Source organism: Haliotis asinina, chromosome 5 (assembly GCF_037392515.1).
Source record: "Haliotis asinina isolate JCU_RB_2024 chromosome 5, JCU_Hal_asi_v2, whole genome shotgun sequence".
NCBI lineage: Eukaryota > Metazoa > Mollusca > Gastropoda > Lepetellida > Haliotidae > Haliotis > Haliotis asinina.
The window spans coordinates 71559469-71567502 of NC_090284.1; the positions used below are offsets into that span (position 1 = coordinate 71559469).

General features: G+C 44.3%; 1 protein-coding gene across 1 annotated transcript in view; it reads right to left on the bottom strand.

Moving 5' to 3' along the window:
- LOC137285196 (serine/arginine repetitive matrix protein 1-like) overlaps window positions 1-7736 on the bottom strand; it is a 29034-nt gene extending 21298 nt beyond the window's left edge. Inside the window, exon 1 of the mRNA XM_067817448.1 lies at window positions 7547-7736. The gene's annotated coding sequence lies outside the window, so the exon portion shown is untranslated. The remainder of the gene's footprint in view (window positions 1-7546) is intronic.
- Window positions 7737-8034: the final 298 nt, after the last annotated feature.

The window sequence follows — 8034 nt, forward strand, 5'->3', positions numbered from 1 at the left end:
TCGTCTGTGGCGTTACTGCAAGCAATACAAAAACACAAAGCACAAAACGGCATACACAAATGTCCCGAAGACACAACACTGCGCGTTAATCAGCATATGTCAAAAGTACAGAGTCTGCTTTCTAACGATGACGGATTTTGTGTTGCCGTCGGCCCTTGCTGCTCTGATCATTACATTGCATACGCCTATATAACGTGATATGGGCTGGTAAATGTGGTGGAGGTACTCAAGTTACGATGTGTATTGTCCCGGGCTAAGTCTATAACAACAATAGGTCTCAAGCCACTGAACGCTGATGTGTTTGATGTACTTACGATACGTATAGACTGGAATCTATATACGGGACAACTGTAAAGCAGTGCGATTGTCATCCCGACAAATATCACGGCCATAACATGTCAACATTCAGGAGCATACTTGTGTGTTGGGATAATATAAATCTCCCTCGTCAGTATTGGATCTGTGTTTGACAGAAACAAGTGTATCGGACCGAAAACTGTTTCCCACAAGAGACATCGCTTGAGAGAGATAAGGATGGTTCCTAAACCTTGATATCAAATATCCGAAAACGACCACACCCTGATGTCTAGATGTCCCCTACACCCTGATGTCATCTAATCCTGCATGTCTCCTACTCTTATATCTTCTACAACCATGTGGCATCTACACCCCGATGTCTTCTACATCCGGATGTCTTCTACACGCGTAGGACACCTACACCCTGATGTACACCACATCATGATGACATCTATTCCCGGATGTCTTCTACGCTCTGATGTCTCCTACACCCTGATGACAAGTGCATCTTGATGTCTCCGACACCCTGATGTCTCCTACAGCCTGATGACTTCTACACCCTGAGGGCATCTACACCCTGATGACATCTACATTTTGATATCTCCTACACCCTGAAGTCTTCTATATACTGATGACTAATACAATCTGATGTCTCCTACACGCTGATGACATCTACATTTTGATGCCTCCTACACCCTGATGTCTCCTAGATTCTGATGACGTCTACACCCTGATGACATCTACACTTTGATGTTTCGTACATCCTGATGTCCCTACACCCTGATGACATTTACATTTTGATGTCTCCTACACCCTTATGTCTCTTATATCTTGAGGACTTCTACACCCTGTCCCCTACATCATGATAACATCTACATTTCAATGTCTCCTACACTATGTCTTCCACACTATTATTTTATCTACACCCTGAAGACATCTACACCGGGACGTCTCCTACACCCTGATATCATCTAAATGTCACGTGCACCGTCCATGCCCCACCTAGACTTAAATGTCATCCTATCGCCTCATGGCATGACGGTACTATGACCAAGGTCTTATTTTGTCCGTCTGTTTAAGCATAAACAGGGATAACGCTACATGTTGTTTCATGCATGCTTAAGAGCCACACGTCTACAGCTGAACATAACGTGTATCAGCTGTAATGTAGTGTAACTACGTTCGCCGGTTTTCAGTAATTAGAGCTGTTCCAATAAACCTCATAGTGATACCACACCATAAACCGTAAATCTATCCCGTAAACATCGAATCAAGCACAAAAATGTTTTAGTCAAAAACACCGCGATTCGATCAAAATGAGGTAACCATAGCAGTGTAGGGGTGTTACAATGGAAAGGCAGACTTGCCACGGGAAGTTGTCAGTACGGCATTGTCTGTTGCTGGGTGGAGGCGTGAGACAGACGAATGTCCTATGGATTTCACAGCTGGACACAAGGTTTCAATGAATGGAAGCCGTCCTCAATACATCACGATAAAGATGACAATAAACAGTAGCCAATCCAGGGCAGGAGAGATGTCTCTGGTGTGATCCCAATGCCCTCCTGTCAGTCACAGGCTATCACACTGTCAGTCGCAAAGACCACTCTGGTCGAGAAAACTGACCACCCTGACGTGCTTGATCTCACCGACATTGATGGCGTCGTTGTATACCATTGCTATCACTCAGACCGTATCGAGAAGGCTTTCAAACGGTCCCCTGTTGCGTGCAATATTTACATTGTCATGTGGTTTACTACACTGCAAGAAACTTTGTACAACTAAATGATTGTCTTAAAACGCATTTTACGACCAGGTTGTGATAAGGACACATTCTTTTTGAAGCAAAGGTATTAATGACAACGTATCAAGTTAGTTCCTGGTTGAGTGTAATGTATCACCAGGAAGACGTGCTAACTCTCAACCATGTCAGAGTGTGCAGCAGAACCAACTGCCACCAGACCACTACTACACCAGGAGGACGTGCCAACTCTCAAGCATGTCAGAGTGCTTAGAAGAATCAACTGTCACCAGACCACCACTACACCAGGAAGACGTGCCAACTCTCAAGCATCTCAGACTGCATAGTAGAACCAACTGCCACCAGACCACCACTACACCAGGAAAACGTGCCAACTCTCCATCGCGTCAGGGTGTATAGCAGAACCAAGTGCCACCAGACCACCACTACACCAGGAAGACGTGCCAACTCTCAAGCATGTCAGACTGCATAGTAGAACCAACTGCCACCAGACCACCACTACACCAGGAAGACGTGCCAACTCTACATCGCGTCAGGGTGTATAGCAGAACCAAGTGCCACCAGACCACCACTACACCAGGAAGACGTGCCAACTCTCAAGCATGTCAGACTGCATAGTAGAACCAACTGCCACCACACCACCACTACACCAGGAAGACGTGCTAACTCTCAACCATGTCAGAGTGTGTAGCAGAACCGACTGCCACCAGACCACCGCTACACAGGAAGACGTGCCAACTCTCAAGCATGTCAGAGTCTACAGCAAAACCAAGTGCCACCAGACCACTTGCGCTGATAACCGTGGCATAATTTCGATGGTTATCTGTCAGCTGGGATGTATGGTCACCGATTCGCTACTTTTTATACCAGTTCTCGACCAGCATTTCGCAAAATCTCCAAGATGCACGTTTTACGATTTTTCGCAAATTCACGTGCTTCAACACGGCCAGAATGCTGCGTTTGGACGCATGATTAGTCAATGTGTGGGCGAACCGTTTCGGCATAAAAGGATTTCACTAACTTGAACAATTTTGCCAAAACTGCAAAATAAAAAGTGTTCACTTTCTTTTGTCAATGAGTTTATTTGTTGTTGCTAGCTTTGGTAGTAGAAGTAGTCGCATTGTTATACATGATGGTGTCGATCATTGTTATATGTTACTGGACCTCGTGCCACAGAGCAGACTTTACATTAGCATTAAAAGTCTTCTATAACGTGTGACTGTTTACACGTGCATGAATAATGATTCAAGTTTCACATTCATATGTCTGTTCATTGCATTATTGAAACAGAAGAGTGTTATTGCAGCGTTACGGCAACGAGAATCAGGTATTTCTGGACGGGCGCAACTTCCGTCCATGACTGTATTGGAATGCAGGTTTACATTCATAAGAAGGCGTTGACAACTCCACCCAGTGTCCCCCTCTACTGCCTATAACGCCACAACCAACAGATTGATCCCGTGGATCGAGACACAATAGACACCATATAAATCGGGTGAGTCAAAGCAGACCTCTCCACAACAGTGATCAATTATATAGGATACGTATTATGATCGCTCGCCGATGGGTTGTCAAAGCAGATAACAACAGCTCCATGCGCTAGGTGTAGTCAAACACTCGCCTACAATATCAACATCAAATGAAAGATTGCTGACGGGAACCCGATGTGAAAGATCAATAAAAAGATGCAATAATAATTCATGAAACATGGCAGTGAAAGGAATAATATGATGAACGAATTTTGTGAGCAATTTATACTGGATTTTATGTCAGAGTGGAAGTCATTTAGGAGTGCAGATGTCAGTATCGCTTAGGGCGAATCATGTGTACAGTGATAGAAGCACCCAACACCAACATGCCGCCATGTAACATGCTGTCTATATTACTATGGGTGAACACCCCACATTGTGTAAGGCATGCAGATGCATACAGGTCTTGACTGTGAGCTGCACACAGCTCCTGGCTGTGATCGGCATACAGGTCCTGGTTGTGAGATGCATAAAGGTCCTGGTTGTGAGATGCATAAAGGTCCTGGTTGTGAGATGCATAAAGGTCCTGGTGGTGAGAGGCATACAGGTCCGGGTTGTGAAGGGCATGTAGGTCCTGGTTGTGAGAAGCATACAGGTCCGGGTTGTGAGGGGAGTGAAGGTCCTGGCTGTGAGATGCTGAGGGATCCTAATTGTGAGAGGCAAACAGGTCCTGGTAGTGAAATTCATACAGGTCCTGGTTGTAACATACATACGGGTCCTGGTTGTGAGATGCATACATGTCCTAGATGTGAGATGCAGAGGGACCTTGGTTGTGAGAGACATAAAGGTCCTGGTTGTGAGAAGCATTCAGGTCCTGGCTGTGAGATACATATAGGTTGTGAGACGCGTGCACTTGCTTGTTTTGAGATGCATACAGTTCCTTGTTGTGAGAGGCATACGGGTCTGGGTTGTGAGATGCACACAGTTCCTGGTAGTGAGATGCATACAGTTCCTGGTTGTGAGATGCATACACTTTCTCGTTTTCAGATGCATACACATCCTGATTTCCTAGGTCTTAGAGCCAAATTACATGCACATTTCAGATGAAAGAAACCACGTAGTGGGAAGACAGAAACACACGGCATGTCCAGTATGGTGGGGGTCTGAGTTGCCATGACATTATGCAACAATACGTGTGAGACAATATATCTACAAGTATAAATACGGACCGCCATGGTCGTCATTATTTCGGACTTCAACAGGGACGAGTATAACCATCGACCTTCTGCTCTATCGACGTACTCGTGGAGCTTTCCTGTTCCCATGATATACATACTCGGTGAGACACACAGCTTGTGAAATATGTGCCTGTCGGTGTCTGTTTTGGGTGTGAATTACATGTCCGAGGTTAAGATGTAGGTACGAAATATGTCTCCGATGTGACACACACGCCGTGAGTTTGAGATATATGACATTCGTGTTCGTTACATGAGTGAGTTTTGTTTCACGCCGTACTTAACAGTATTCCAGCTATATGGAAATAATCGAGTCTGAACCACACAACCAAGTGATCAACAGCAGGAGCATCGATCTCCACTACTGGGAACCGACGGCATGTGTCAACCAGATCAGCGAACCTGTCCACCCAATCCCCTTAGTCACCTTATCGACAAGCATGGGTTACTGGAGACCAGTTCTAACGGGGTATTCACGGGGTCGCGTACGTTACGTCCGAGACAGATTTGTCCTAGATATGGCGAATTTAAAGCTTAATGTGATTGCATCAATACTATGAAGGAAGAGCATGTGGCTACGTCAGAGTGATTACCGCTTCAGGCTTTGAGTTATCTTCTCTGTTTAACCGAACATGTCAAATCGGTATTAAACAAAGCTCACTCACGCACTCACGCACTCACTCACTCACTCACTCACTCACTCACTCACTCCTGGACACCGAGTACATATCCCTGCAGATATGTGCATTTAAGTGTGAGATACAAATGCTAGATGTAAGATAGATAAACAGAGAGATCAGGCTCGACATGAAACAACTGCATTTTGTTTGTTAGATAAATATGTCTGAGACCCCAGCATCTTGGCATGTTTAGTGAGAGATTCTGTGTGTGAGATGTACGTTGTGTGAGCTACACGTGCTTGGTGTGAGATGTGCATGTTTAATGTGAGCTGCACATGTCTGTGGGTTGTTCTGTGGGTGAGATGAACATGATGTGTTGTGGGGTGCACATTTCGGGTGTCCTCTGTGTGGAGATGCACATTCAAGGTGTGATATGCCTGTAAGTTTTGTGTGAGATGAACATTCTTCGAGTGCGATGTACATATTTAGTCTGAGATACCTTCCGAAAACAGAGGGTAAGAAACTTCTGTTCTAGATGAAATATATCATAGGTATCAAGTGTTCTAGGTAATATACCATTCTATAGGTAGGGTGTTAATTAATCTCTGTGAGGGATAAATGTATGTACACATGGGGTAACCTAAAGTATAATCTGTCTGTCCTGTTGTTAGGCAATAATCCTCACGTGCTTATGTGAATGTATACGTTGTCTGGGTATGGAGTGACAGACCTCTATCAGGTATGAACTAGCGTACCTGCGTTCAGTATGAAGTGGTATACCTTTATCGGGTATGAACTAGCATACCTGCCTTCACTATGAAGTGGTATACCTCTGCCAGGTTTGAACTAGCCTATCTGCCTTCAGTATGAATTGGTATACCTCTGACAGGTTTGAACTAATATACCTGTCTTAGATAAGAAGTGATATACCTCTACTGGTATGAACTAATATACCTGACTTAAATATGAAGTGATACACCTCTACCAGGTTTGAACTAATATACCTGTCTTAGATATGAAGTGATAAACCTCTACCATGTATGAACTAATACACCTGTCTTAGATATGAAGTGATAAACCTCTACCATGTATGAACTAATACACCTGGCTTAGATATGAAGTAATAGGTCTCTAAAAGTTGTGAACTAATATAGCTGTCAATGCATACCTAACCCGCAAGGAAAAACTGACGACCCGCGAGTGTATTATGTGATAAAGACTCCGTGAATTCACCGCGAGGAAGTGTGGCAGTAACAGCGGACATCTGGCTTTGACGTGTGACATAAAAAGACATATTTGGGAAACAAGATGTCAAATATACGTCACGTGACTAATGTAACAGTAAAACTGTCAAAATGAAGAATTGCCTATCTTACACAGTGAACGTAAAAACCTGTAGTTTCTGGAAAGTGTATATTATATTAATCAAAACTATACATTTCCTCCACAAATATATTCCCCATGTCTACATATACGTAACGTGAAGATGGACATACTGCTCCCAAAGTGACTGCAAGTACGTTAACTGTGATAGGAGGCAAATGCGTGATATTCCGACGACAACCCTGAATAGGTTGGTTCCATTTCACCACCCTTCAGTGCCCACGTGTAAAACCCTCGGGGTCGGACGGACAGACCGAGTGTACAGGTTTTGGGTATGAAGGGTGAGAAAGGCATAAACCTCCCCGGGGCTGGCGTAGAACAATGGCACAAAATTACATGGTTTCGCCGTATAAAACAATCTTGACTTGAATTCCTCGTTGTGGTTCATTGAACATTGCTTTGGAATGTTTAAGCCAAGTCTCACAGACGTCTGTAGCATGTGTTTGAGTTGTTTGTCTGACATGACATCCTTTGTTTAAGTGTCATTCCGGCGATGACGTCTTTATAACGTCAGTGACAAGGTCAGTCCAGGTTATTTTGAAAATATTATGAATCATAAACTTACTTAACAAATGTCACAACATCGATACGAAGTAGCCCTAAGTTCACACAACACATTTACCATAGGGGAGATTCTTACAGGGGTAGGCTGAGTGTATGTCGCCATGGTTTTCAAGATGTGGTATGTCTTTATCTGTATCTCGACCCTACCCTCTTTATACACCTGACCACCAAATGATAAACCTGTTCAGTTTGCACCTATAATCAAATCAATTCACTTACCTGTGTCACAACACAAAATTAGAAATCACATGAACGCTGAGAAGTCAGTCCATGTACCTTCCAGGTATATACAGATATATCCACACAAGGAAGCGATTTAGCCTCTATGTCACATGTTTTGTGGCACTGGGTACTCTTGTCTTCATGCCTAACCCGCAGCCTTTACACTGGTGCTTCTCAGCCGGCCCTCACGCTTCAGTGAGAAAATATAATCCGTTCTAAATTTCCCCCGGCTCTAAAACCGGTTCAGGCGCTACTCTCGGTGTAAGCGTACACCTCAGTAAGGTGGCGAGCTACCTGGGTCGACCTGTCCTTGTCAAGCATCCCCTCTCCTTCCAAACGGACTGAATTTGGACATGGTCAACTACTGGACGCTGAACACAAGTGTGTTTACTTCGAAAGAGGAGACCCGTGTGGTGGGCTACCAGTCGATACTATCTGCGGCTCAAACGGACTGCAGCGTGCAAGACTCTGCCTGTACATGTATT